This window comes from Paramisgurnus dabryanus, chromosome 18 (genome assembly GCF_030506205.2).
Source record: "Paramisgurnus dabryanus chromosome 18, PD_genome_1.1, whole genome shotgun sequence".
NCBI classification, from domain to species: domain Eukaryota; kingdom Metazoa; phylum Chordata; class Actinopteri; order Cypriniformes; family Cobitidae; genus Paramisgurnus; species Paramisgurnus dabryanus.
Window position 1 is genome coordinate 9,214,914 of NC_133354.1, and position 14,224 is coordinate 9,229,137.

At 36.9% G+C, this 14,224-nt stretch overlaps 1 long non-coding RNA gene across 1 annotated transcript in view; it reads right to left on the reverse strand.

The window, feature by feature from the left end:
* Window positions 1-1,594: 1,594 nt before the first annotated feature.
* LOC135721661 (uncharacterized) overlaps window positions 1,595-14,224 on the reverse strand; it is a 30,731-nt gene continuing 18,101 nt past the window's right edge. The window contains exon 3 of the long non-coding RNA XR_010521537.2: window positions 1,595-1,776. This is a non-coding gene — a long non-coding RNA (uncharacterized lncRNA). The remainder of the gene's footprint in view (window positions 1,777-14,224) is intronic.

Here is a 14,224-nt window from a genome sequence, read left to right on the forward strand (position 1 = left end):
AAACCAAGATGATTGGAAAGACTAAGGAAATCTACTAAAGTGTTTTGGCACTTCCACGTTTCTGCCACGTACAACAGGTGTCACATTTGCAACAGTGGGGGCCGGCCAGATTATCTGGCTCATTGGTTCATTTTACCGAGGTGAAATTAGAGGCCTGGCGGAGGTCCTTTCATTCTCTAGTAATTTGGTTATGGGCCAAAAGAAGCCTAAATGATATTTTGGCATTATGAGGGTTATTATGCATTACCTGGACAGGTTTCAATATCAGATTAATGTGAGATTGAATTGAAAAAAATAAATACCAAATGCATGTTAACATGTTCAGACTTAAAATTACTATTTTTGTTATACCTTTCCATTATATGTCCAGCTAAGACAACACATATTTTCTTAATAGGATAGGAAAGTAAAATATTCTATTCACAAAGGAATATATTTGTAATCAAGCAAGAAGCAGGAGCACCATTGACTTCCATAGGAAAAAAACTATGGAAGTCAATGGTGCTGGAACTGTTTGGTCACAGACATTGCTCAGACAATCTTTAGCAGAACAAAGATATTTATATAAGATTGAAACAACTTTAGGGTGAGTAAATTACATAATTTTCTTTTTTCTTTAATTAAAATATCCATTTAAAGGGACACGGCATTTTTTTTAAATAGGCTCATTTTCCAGCTCCCCTAGAGTTAAACATTTGATTTTTACCATTTTGGAATCCATTCAGCTGATCTCTGGGTCTGGCGGTACCACTTTTAGCATAGCTTAGCATAATCAATTTTTTATCTGATTAGACCATAAGCATCGTGCTCAAAAAAATAACCAAAGAGTTTCAATATTTTTCCTATTTAAAACTTGACTCTTGTGTAGTTACATCGTGTACTAAGGCCGACAGAAAATTAAAAGTCGCAATTTTCGAGGCAAATATGGGTAGGAACTATACTTTCATTCCAGCGTAATAATCAAAGACTTTGCCGCCGTTATATAGCTGCAGCAGGCGCAATGATATTATGCAGTTCCTCGAAAATAGTTCCCAGCCATATCGGCCTAGAAAATCATAACTTTTAATTTCCCGTCGATCTTAGTAAATGATGTAACTACAGAAGAGTCAAGTTTTAAATAGGAAAAATATTAATACTTTTTGTTTTTGGTCATTTTTGAGCACAATGCTAATGGTCTAATTAGATTCAATGGATTATGCTAAACTATGCTAAAAGTGTTATCGCCAGACCCAAAGATTAGCTGAATGGATTCCAAAATGGTAAAACTCCAGGGGGAGCTGGAAAATTAGCTTATTTTCAAAAAAGCGGACTGTCCCCATTAAGTAAAATGGTTAATTTGACCATGTACAAGGGCTGATTACAGATTTTAATTAAAAAAAAATCTAATTATTTTGGTTGAAGCTTTAAATTAATAAATTATATCCAAATATTTTCTGTTTTATTTAGGTGTGATTTAGGTAAAACCTCGCTCACGTTAATTGACGGTGTTGTTTGGGTTTGGGCGAGAGCCAGGGGCCAAGAGAGGGACAGGTGGAGGCGTAATCATGCAGAAAATAAGGCCTTTGGTGGAATGAAGGAGAAGAACGTGAAGAAAGAGAGGAGTCAACAGATGAGGGGTTGACAAACCTGGGACCGGACCTGACCAGACTGGAACAAAACCAGCACTGTGGCCTCTTATCTTCCCACCTCTCAGATGAGTCCAGCCCACCAGCATTCATTGAGGTTCTCTTCCATCCATCAATCCATCCATCGGCCAGATCATCTCACAGAAGGACCCTAAACAACACACACAAAAACAAATACAACCAAAACCTGATTCCATACAACAAAAGCAACTTTGCTTATTAAAGACCTGTTCTGTTTTGCTAACTTTTCAGAATCCAGAAAAGTTTACTTGGTTTTAGAATCTAGGTGGTCATAAATTCATTCATTCATCAAAGTTTGATATCAATCATTGATTTTACCATTTGTCTTTTACATGCTCTTACTTATTCAGTATTAAAGACATCAAAGTTATATTTCTTTTCAGAGAATATTCTTTACATTATATAGGATTATTTTATGCAAACTTCAGCTTGGTTTTTACACACCGATCACGTATGTTAACTAATAAGTCAATTAAAGTGACGTGTTTGCCATATATAGGGGTCAGTCTGATGAGTTTGGTCACGTTGGCATCACATAAAAATTTTACAGAACCATACGATTTGTTAGAAATGCAATTGGGTGTCAGGGATGAGCCTGGCGGGTAGTACACATGCTCTGTGCGCATCTGGCAGCAATGCTAATGTGCAGGCAACTCGAATCCAAGCCCGTGTCATTTCCCAATCCCTCCCCCTCCTCTCACTATCATTTACTGTCAGATCTCCATGCACTGTCCTGTTCAATAAAAGACAAAAAGTCTATTAAAAATGCTTGTGCTGTAATTTACATCTTCTTATCATTTCTATAGCCTCTACACAAATTTGACCCTGATTTGTACAAATATGTCACACTCTGGAATCTCTCGCAGGCTTGTTTATAATGTTTGCTTGACATAATATTAATCAGAAAGGTAAAAACTCACAACGGCTACTGAGCTCCGTTGCATTGCATTTCCAATATAATACTCTCAGAGATGGCATATGCATGGAGAGAATGTCCTTATTGCTACAGATATGGAAACTGACAGCGGTAAATTGGTAATCAGCTTTCTGGATATTGAAAAATTTCTCATTTATCAGGTGGCAACGGTGGAAATCTTTTTGCTGCATGTTGGTTAGCGCGCCTTCCAACCTTGTGTACACGGCGCCCGGTGAGAGAATATTGCATTGTCCTGATAAGGTTTCTGCGTATGAATATAAAACCATTGATTTTAACAAGACAGAAGGTGATCTTTGTCATCATTTCACACAAAGTATGAAACATTAAGACAAATGCAATAGCATTCGTTTAGTTTGTTGTTAACATATACTAATGTGGTTTTATTATGCACAGTCTAAGAAATTAAACCGTACACTCCATAGGCTGCCGAGATGATGGATTAAAACAAATTAAAAATATTAAGCGTACAACACTTGAGAAATAGAATGAGGAAAACCTGGAATTATAAAGGACAACAGAAAGGAAATCCACTTTCTCAGCTGTGGCCGTATGTTACCAAGGTGATGTTCCATGAAATCGATCCCAGTCTTAATATCTGCCAGCTCTTGGGCTTCCAGGATTTTTGCATGCTGATATTCGAGAGACTGAAAGAGTGAGAGTAGGTGTTAGACGCTACTGAGAAATAAAAAAATATGGATCCGTGTTCCTTTTTAACCTTATACGAAGTTGTGTTGGATGTACTTTATATCTCTCTGGAACTCTCCAAGATCCTTTTTATATGAACTTTAAACGGGTTCTTTTTTTATTGGTGTTGCATCATAAATAATCTATAGTGCATAATGCTTAGCTTAAGGGGGGGGGGGGGGGGGTATTTCATGCATTCTGACTTATTAACACTGTTTAATGCTGCGTTCACACCAGCCGCGGTAGAGGCGTCAAGGGCGAGTGATTACAATGTTAAGTCAATGTAAAGACACGTTGATGGTCTTGGAGGTCTTGCGACGCGAATGAGGCGTTTAGCGCTGCAGGTGCGAAATTGAGCATTGCCGCGGCAAACATGCGAGTTGAAAAACGCGCTGCGTTAACCAATCAGGAGCTTGCTCTAGTAGTGAAATTATTACAGGAAGTGGGCGGAGTCTCAGCGGAGTAGCAGAAGCCCCTGCCATGATGCGAATTTCCACGTGCCATTTTTTGGGTGTGTCCTTTAAAATGCAAATGAGCTGACCTCTGATCTCTCTTATGACATCACAAGGGGAGTGAAATTTCAATGACCAATTTTTTCACATGCTTGCAAAGAGAAGTTAACTCTTTCACCGCCATTGACGAGATATCTCGTCAATTAAGAGAAAACGCTTCCCAGCCAATGACGAGATTTTCTGTCTTTCCGCAATACCGCTATTATTCCGCAACTTTTTAAACCCGGAAGTATTGCCCTCTGGCAAGCTGCTGCATGTCCGTGTCTGTTTTAAAGATCGCTCTGAATGGGAACTCTATGAAAAGTCCGTCACAAAAATGGAATTATCTCTGCTTTTTGCTCAAAATGTGGTGTTTTTGCAGAAACCTACCCATATTCAAAAGCTGATTACAAAAGAACCACTGAAGGTCGGATGAAACTATTTTTTTTTGTTTGAAAGCAGAGGGTCTGTTCGTTCATTGGGTATATTGTATATTTATATATTTAAAGAAGAAAGTTTTCTGGAAGGCATTAAACTTTGGTGAAATTCATGAAAAACGCTGGCGCTGTCAGGCAACTTTTTTTTAAAATGCTGGCGGTGAAAGAGTTAACCAAAAGTTACTAGGTTAAATAATTTAAAATTTTAAAAATAATTTAAAATTTGTGGCATTTGCACTTTTCAAAGTACACTTTTACACATAAAAAATTATGGTTGTATTTAGTCCTAATTAGAAAAAAGTCGAATTAAAAAAATTGTCTTTAAATCCAATTAATAAAAATAATTTATCTGATTCATTGTTTAGTTAGTGGCACCCTACACTCTTAAAAAGGATTTACACATCTTTGTGTGTTAAGCTTTTAACACATTACGTGTCATTTTGTGTCGATGTTGTGTTAAACTATAACACAAGTTCTGTTAAAAACAACACAAAATGTGTTGTTTCAATAATAACACAGAGATGTGTGGATTCTGGGACAACGCGTTTAGTGTGTTGTCCCAGAATCAACACTTATTTGTTGTTTTTAACACTTTTTTTTCTCTCTCTCAGGGTAAAAAAACACATGTGTGAAAATGCGCACACAACTGAAAAATGAGTTTTTTCAACATATTCAAATTCACCAAAATTCTTGCTAATCGCTCTCTGACCCCTGAAACGAACCAATTTAGATCAATATAAAAAGTCAGAAGGCTTACACACCCGTAGGAAGCAATAACTCATTCCTTTATAATCCACCACACTTAAGAGTTCATGGGAACATTTCTTCACAATACCAAAACAAGGAACTTCACACAATGTGCGCCTGGTGGTATCTGCATTATCATCAAGCAGGACCAGAAACCAAATGCCGCAAGGCTGAAAACAGCAGGTAAAGAAGCCTTTTTGTTCCTGTCCCTCTATTAATCTGAAGAGTTTTGCAAAACCCCAAAGGGATTAAATGTGTTACTCTAAAGCTTTCTTCTACTTCCCAATCTGACTGCAAATTAAAAGATTGGGAGGGAGGGGGGAAGCGAGGCGGGAGGGACTGTTAATTGCTCGCCAATCGATAATTCTATAATTACTTTGTGACAAATGGCTGGCTTGCAGTGCTGGAGGTGATGGGGAAAGGGGGGCTTCAGGTGTCAGTACGGGTGCGTAAAGAGGGTTGACGATGACCAGAAACGGAAATATTTGCTTTTGTGCCTACAAGCGCCGTCAGTTGGTGCAGGGTGATGTGGAACTTGTGAGGGGTTTAAACTGGAAGCAGCAGCCTCCAGGGAACGCCTGTCTTGGGTTTCAGTGAGAGTCAGGAAAACTGCGAAATCCCTTGTGAAATCAAAGGCTGAAATACATCCACAATGAGAACTGAGGTGGATATTAAACTTCTCTTTCTACTAATTTTACTCTTGCTTTAAATGCATGTTCATTGATTCTGATTCCTTTAAAGAGTGACAAACCACGCTTTAAAAAAATAAAGGTGCTTCATGATGCCATAGAAGAGCCATTAACATCTGAAGAACCTTTCTGTTTCATAAAAGGTTCTTTGGATGTAAAAATTTTGTTATTTAGATTATAAAAAGGTATAAAGGACAGTTCTTCTGACAACATTTGACTGAATGGTTCTTTAAGGAACCAAAAATGGTTCTTCTTTGATGTGAAGAACCTTTTAAGCACCTTTTTTAAGGCAGGCAGGCTATAGGGATAATGTATAGGCATGCGGTTATATCACAGAAATAAGCCGCGACAGTGTGATCAGGACACGAATCACACTGAAGGGGCTTATTCAACAAATACAAACCAGTAAAGAAACATTAAATAGTGATTTATTGATTTTTTAACGAATGCAGACCTTCCGCGAGGAAAAACTTTCGTTTTTTAAGACAAGACGTTCAAATGTTACAAACACACTATTTGGTTTAATCGTTTGTAAATATAATGTGGTACATGTGATTGAAAGACATATTTTTATATAATTTTTGTGTAATTAAACTTTACCTGTCAAAATTATTTGCAGGATCAGGGTTACCGTGTCTTATCATTTTTGAGCGGTTGTTATCTGGGAATAACAAGCCTGCAAATGTCGTGACTGGCCAATCAGAATCAAGCATTCCAATGAGCTGTGTAATAAATGCCATTATTAAAAGCATAGATTTTTGTAGGTTAAGGTTTAAAAATAAATAATTCAGGATTATGCATATAAAGACTGCATTAAAATTTAAATGAAAGTTTACCTGGCGGTGTACATGAAATTTTTTTAAACAAAAATCTGCCTGAGGAAGATCTTGTGATCGAAAATATTTTTAATATTTTGCTAGTTATTAGTGTGCTGGATATCCCTTTTTTTATATAAACAAAAATCTGAAAAAAAAGGAACATTTCTAAATATTTGTCAGTAGAAGTGCATTGGCATACATCATATACAAGTTAACTCTTTCCGCGCCATTGATCAATTAAGAGATCAATTAAGAGAAAAAATTTGCATAAAAAAAGTGTTCCTGATGATTTTTTATGTTAATCTGCAATACCCAATTTATGAAAAAACTTAAGCCAAAACGTAATTTACTCATTTTAAACACTGTGTATGTTTTGATAATCATTCTGAATCTGATCTCTAACAAAATTCCTTCACAGAAATGCAATTATTTCAGCTTTTTGCAAAAAATTTTTTTTAAAGAAAAATACCCATATTTAAGAGTTTATAAGCAGTGAAAAAATATAGATCAGATGAAAAGTTTTTTCCCATTTTGTTTGTTTGAACGCAGAGGGTCTGTTTTTTTCTTTCATTTGTATGTTTATATATTTGTAGAAGAAAATTTTACAGGAAGGTATTTTGTGAAACTTTTGTGAAAATCACAAAAAATGTTGGCGGGCAACTTTTTAAAAAATGGCTGGCGGGGAATGGGTTAAAAAAGACATATTCTCTAAAATAAATCAAACTTTGATGCTTGTCATCTTTAAATTAAATTATGAGATTTTAGTTTGGATTTCACACACAGGGGGCCCTATTTTAACGATCTGAAACGCAAGTGCGAAGCGCAAAGCGCAAGTGACTTTTTGGGCGGATCTTGGGCGCTATTGCTATTTTCCCGGCAGGAGAAACAATTCTTGCGACAGGCGCAAATCAATAAGGGGTTGGTCTGAAGTAGGGTCATTCTTCAGGTGTGGTTTGGGCGTAACGTCAAATAAACCAATCAGAACGTCATCCAACATTCCCTTTAAACGCAAGGGCACAAATTCCATGGCGGGTTGCTATTATTATGACGGATTTACCAGGCACATGCCAGGAGCGGTTCACAGCCGAGGAGACTGACGTTCTTGTAAGAGCAGTCAAAGACAGAGAAGTTGTTTTGTATGGGGATGGGAGAAACCCGCCCAAATCAGCGTAGGTTAAACAGGCGTGAGAGGAAATAGCCACAATTGTCTCATCAGGTGGCATCCCCAGGATGTTGCGCCAAGCGCTACAATGATGTCAGGAGACGGGGGAATCCCAAGCTTGCCAGCATAAATCGGGCAGGCCGTGTAACGGGAGGTGGATCTGCCTCTACACAGGACCTGACCCCAGCAGAGGACATCGCTGCGTCCACCCTCACCGCTGAAAGGGTTTGGGGGCTTTGAAATCGGACCCAAGAAACGCAAGCAAGGTCCAACCCCAAAGTGCACTTACAAATCAAGTTCATATACATTAAGGTTTCTTATGAAAACATTTTAGTTATTATTTACATAAAATAAACGTAATACAGCCACACAACAAACTTATGAAAATATTTTAATCGTTATTTGCATGAGAATTTTTTAACGCAGCCACACAATAAATAAAAACTATCACCACAATGCTCACCACTATGATTCCCCTTATCTCATGTGTTAATATTTTTTATTGTAACAATTTATGATTTGCAAAAATAACTGTTGCATCTGTGTAGATTAGATAAGCAAAATGTGTGCGCGTTGTGCACGCTATACATTATGGTCAAGCATGCGTCCTCAAAATAGCATAATGAACCACGCACAACGCGCCACTGACTTTAGACTAGTTTTTTTTTGGTCAGTGGCGCAATTGTTTTTTGAAACTGCAAAATAGCATCAGGGATGGTTTGCGCCGGAACACGCCTCCTTTTTTGCGCTGAACCGCCCAGGGAGCGCAAGTTCATTCCCTAGTTTCCCGACGTGCGTCTGTGGAGGGAAAAACCCGCTGTGCGCCGGTGCAAAATACGAATGATACATGCGTCACTGACAAAGTCAATTGCGCTGGGTGCAAGATAGGGCCCAGGGTCACACATAACATTTAGGTAAGTTGTTTTAAAAATATTAAGATATTACTGTGAACAAAACAAAGAAACTGATTAACAAACTTTTAACAAGATATTTATTCAATGTAGCCATTGAAGTATTTAGAAAAATATTAAATATATTTTTCTTTGAATACCTCAGCAGGTGAAACGACTTTTATGTTCCTAAAATCAAAGCCAATTATAGGCTGCCAACTTTTCTTAAAGAGCTTGGAAACAAGAGAAAGTATCAAATGTATTATGCCAGCATGGGCCAGTTGATCTCAAGCTTTGTACAGGTTGTTCAGACACGCCAAGCCTTCCAAAGTTGTTTTATTTAGCGCTGTCCTCTGTTGAGAGCATGTGTTTGCAGTGAAGTATCACAAAGATCTAATGAAGTACAGTGGGAGAGGCAGTCGAAAACACATGTGGACCACCGATCCCCAAAAAACTGCAAGATAGGGGGCACTGTCTGTCATTAAGCATAGACCCATTCAGGATATTATTTCTATTCTTACAGCTCATTTTACCACCCACCCCATTGAACAAGGTTTGTTAGAGGCATTTAACTGTTTTTAAGTCAATCAAATCAATAATGAGTGACTATGTTACGATTAAGCTAAAGAACTCTTGAACATCCACAAAGAGGCTATACAAAAAGCATACACCTGTCTTTTCAAAGCCAAGAGGATGCCAATCTGTTTATTAATTACAAAGTAACTGTACATAAAAATTTGTGGCAAATGATAAACATCCTGATAAAATGTATAGTTTGAAGGTACTTTAAGTCACTTTGGACAAAAGCATCTGTCAAATACATAAATGTAAATAAAGGCTAGTGTTGTAGCTCCAGATGGATACTCTTCCTCCGTTCTTTTGGTTTCACAACTTGAAACAAAATGATTATTTTTACTTTTTCCCCACTCCTTTGATCCCAAATTGCTGCACCTCTTGGGGACCCTAGTCGGATTATCGGGCATTATTTTATTTGTCCTGTTGTGCTCCTTTGAAATATCTCTGTTTGTTTGACATCTTTAGATTTAAAAGTAAAGCCGAACTGGTTGTGGCTTAAGTGTAGGGGCTGATAAAGGGTGATTTTGTGTTTCGCTTTGTTTCTGGCTTAAAAAAAACATCAGTACAAGCTCCTTGTCTGCTTGAATTAATTACCGCATTTACATTAGAAAGCAGCGTATAAGAATTATAGCCAAACACTTGGTAATCAAGAAGTGGAGGTGTTCTGGGTAAACAGCGTTGTTTTGTGCTTCAAAATCTAATCCAGTTATATTTCAAAAACATTAAGACTCTATATCTTGGTGCAGATAATGTGAAGCAAAAGATTAATGCTTACAATTAAAATAGGAAAGATATATGGTCACAATCTGGGCTCATTTCAAGCAACAGAGTGAGGTTACAAGCATGAACTACTGACCTTTAAACCATAGAGGTCAATATTCCCTTATTTCTTAAGAAGTCTTTGTGATCGACCTTACTTTAAAAGTCAAGCATCTATTCACTTCTTCCTGGAAATTGTATTAAAAAGCAAATTATGTCACGAAAATAACATCTGCCTCCTTAATGCATCAATATGTACTCAAAGATCTTTAAATCAGTGCTACCCAACTGCCGGGTCACGTCCCGGTCTGATCCCAATCTGGGATGCAAATATTAAAACGCACCATAACATATAACCATGCAATGTTAGGATCTCATGTAAATAGGCATTTTAACTTTTAAAAAGGGAAGAGAACATGTATCCAGTATATCTTGTTGTTGTTGACATCTGCACGTCCAATCGAATTTAAGATGGATTGCAAATTCACTTGTCACTTAGTACCATGCCTAAGGCTACGTCCCCATTAATCTGGATCAATTTGAAAACTGCATTTTAATTTTGAAATGCTTACCATCCACACATATCTGTCTGAAATATTTACAATATTTTGGCATTTTTACGACGTGTATTCTACATATTTATCATAACGCTATCAATGTGAATAGCAGACAGCATATATGGTAATAGCAGATACCTGCAGTAAAACCAAATTAGAAGGGCTCTACCCCTTTAATAATAACTGTTTTTTAAAGGTTTTTTGTCAGGCTGTATGATACCATAAATAACCTTTAAGATGCACAGAACCATGCACAAGAAGTGTTTGATAGTGGATATAGAAAAAATTATTTTAAAGGGTGACTGAAGCGCCTTGGAACATGCAGCATTATTCGAAGTGGTGACATAAATTTAACTGAAACAGGAAGTGCGGGACTTTCAAATAGACTACCCCCCTTTTTAAAATAACTAATTGTGTTTTGTTTATAACATAAAAAAGTCCTGATTTAGATATAATATGAAACTGTTTTTTCAGAATAAAAACAGTATTAACAGTGATAAACAGTGAAGCATATTAACACTCTGACTCGTTTCTTAACCCCTGCCAGTGATGCGCGGGTTGATCCAAAATAAGAGGGTGCCTACGGTCACTCGTGGTTACGAGTCATCCAAAAATATTTTTATGATATTCGGGTCATGGTGGGTGGGGTCGTTTGAAATAAAGATGGCAATTAAACCTGTAATTTATTTAGTTTGCGGTAATATAAAGAACACTGTATAGCAACTAGTTCCTACGTCTATGGCCCACTGACGCTACATTGAACATTTACTACTTTTAAAAAATGCGGGCCAGGAAGTGGGTCAGGTACAATATTTTTTTTCTTTTCGTGGTCCGAGTTGCCGGCGGGTTAGTTGAAAACATCAGTCGGGTGCGGGTTGTTTATTTGAGTTTAGGCACAGGTTTGCATCTTGGCGGCGGGACGATTCAGTGTCTGAACATTTGATTGAACGGAAATTTGATGAGAAATTGAAGTGTAGGATGACGTCATAAGAATTCTAGTTGTTCTGGCACATGTGACAGCGTTTTTGACCATACCACTTTATATATATTCCATATACTGTAAGTCCCCCTGTGGTGAAGAGTTTTCCAAAGACAGGCTGAAAGCAACGGTTTAAAACAGCCTGGTTTCCCACTGTACGAAGAAACAGGTAATCAATCACATCAACACAGCTAAACAAGTGGACCAGTTATTCGAGCAATATATATTATGTATGGAGACACAGACACTAATACGAATTAGTGCTGCAAACACCCAGCCCACATATGGGTGATTCTCATGAAATTAGACTTATGAGGTGTCATGAAACATTTTGATAAAAAAGTAAATGCAAAGTAAGAGTACCAAAATAAGAAGCATACAGTTACAAATATCTCTTCATGTACTATTTTGTACATGATTTCAAATGAGACAAACCAATTTTGTTGTTTTTCCACATTTAAGGGGAAATTTTTCATTACTGCAATGTGTCCATGACTGGATTTGGGTTCTTTGACATGGAAATATTTATTATTAAAAAATCTAAAAAATTAAAAGCTTCAGTGCATGTTATACTATAAACATTTACAGTAAAGAAACATGTGGTATTTGGTGATCATTGGTAAATGTAGAGACAATAATAAGGAATATAAATGTGTCCAAGATTAATTTTCTCATCCTCCGCAACAATTTTCAATCATTGTTTTAAAATGTTGGAAGGGACATAATTGACCGTGACACTCAAGATGGCTACCAGGTAAGCAGTTTTTATTTTTTCTCTCCAGATAAAAGTTGAAATTTTGTTTGTCATAGTACCTAGACAACTTTTTAGTTCTCATTACCGAAACATGAGTTTGTAAATGCATATATTTCATGTAATATCATGTTGCGGTAATGATAATTTTTGATAATGATAATCTAAAAAATTTAAATAATTCTATAGGAAATATTTTTTAAATCCTCTAAATATAATGGTTATAGTAAATTCAGACCTTAATCTTATATGTGCAAAAAAAATTGCTTCAAGGTCTTTTTGAAAATTCTAATGCTGGACACCTTCTAAATCTACTCGGCATGTCAAAACAGGTGTTCGTTGCATCATGTGAACCATGTGCATCACGTGTTTTGTCAAAATAAGTGCCTCACGTTCACAAAATACTCACAAGACACTAACTTAACACTAAACTCTGATTACACATAAGATTAAGCGAGTATCTGGCAAACTCGAGCATCTCTTTTATCATAAACCCCTTCAAAGCGTCTGCAACATGCACATATTTTGGCATGACATGTGATGCACATAAGTTTACATGACGCGCCATACACATATTTTGAAATGACGCGCCACACACGACGGGCTAAATACATGTTGAGCTTTGCATCATTCAACCTCGAAAAATAAGTCACCGGCTGCCACCGGTTTTAAGTGATAAAATTATCAAATACTTTAAGCCTAACATTTTTCTTCTAAAAGGAAAAATAAGAATGGGGACTTTTAACTGAAATGTAAATGACTACCAATGTGGTAAATTTAGAATTGCAAACAGATCATATGACATTTTTTCTGCCTGTAATGTAAAGATATAATTCGTCTATTAAATTTTTATTGGAGCCCTTAAACCTTCTTAGTTCTCTCACAAAGTTCACGTAATTACTTTTCAGACACAGTATAATCCTCAAGACAAACTCTCCAGCACTTCTAAAGATACGTTACCTTTTCTGAACTCACAAATCAGAAAGTTACATATCATTATTAATAATAATTCCATGGACAGGTATCATCATCTAAGCAGTCACTGTTCTTGGATTTATCTACGTACATTTCAGGGAATGGCAATTTCTGAAGTTACTACAACCCAACCACAAACCAGCAACGCACGGCACGTCTCAACTCAGCAATTGAGTCTTTTGTGCTGTACAATTTCCATTTTCTCGTTTATCTCTTGGATATATCTCACCAACTGACGTGACATTAATGAGCGAAAATTCTCCGAAACTAATTTGAAACTCAAAGTTATGGGGGGTTTTATGCTAGATTTAGATAATGATGGAACAGCAGCTTTGAGTGGCACATCAAACTTTCACCGGCTCATTTGTGCTCAGATCTGCACAGAAACTCTCATTAAATGCTTTGCGTGATGCAGACTGGAATCCTTCATTGGCACGGGCAGCCAGTAGACAGCCTGGAAAATAACTGCTGAAAAACTGAGCGCCGAATGTCGAATGCTGGCTGTAAGTCATCCACTTTAACCCTGGAGATGATGTGCTCTGCTTTGACGCAAATAATGTGCCTTGATTCGTGATGAGCTGAATAAAACCCTCTTTTTGAGGTTTAAATTAATTAAGGACAAGTATTTGAAAGTTACATTCGCCTCAGTGCAACATCATAAAATATGGGTGATCTTTGTCACACATGATGACCACAAACCAACAATTATTCTTTTTTTTAAAGTGGTAACACATAATATAACAAATTACAAATAGTTTCATTATGTAAAAACATAAAAAAAACTTTTCTGATTAGCACGAAATAAAAGTCAAGGAATCCAGTTATGTCTTAAGTAATGACTTAACAAATTTCAACAGTTTGAGCAGTTCTAATGTGTCCATGTAAACTATTCCACAAAGAAAAGGCTCTGTCCCCTTTATTTTTAAACCTGGTTCTTGGTACATTGAGAAGCACCTGATTGGACGATCTCAATGCTTTAAAGGGACACAAAAATTTTTTTTGAAAATAGGCTCATTTTCCAGCTCCCCTAGAGTTAAATATTTAAGTTTTACCGTTTTGGAAACCATTCAGCCGATCTTTGGGTCTGGCAGGACCACTTTTAGCATAGCTTAGCATAATCCATTGA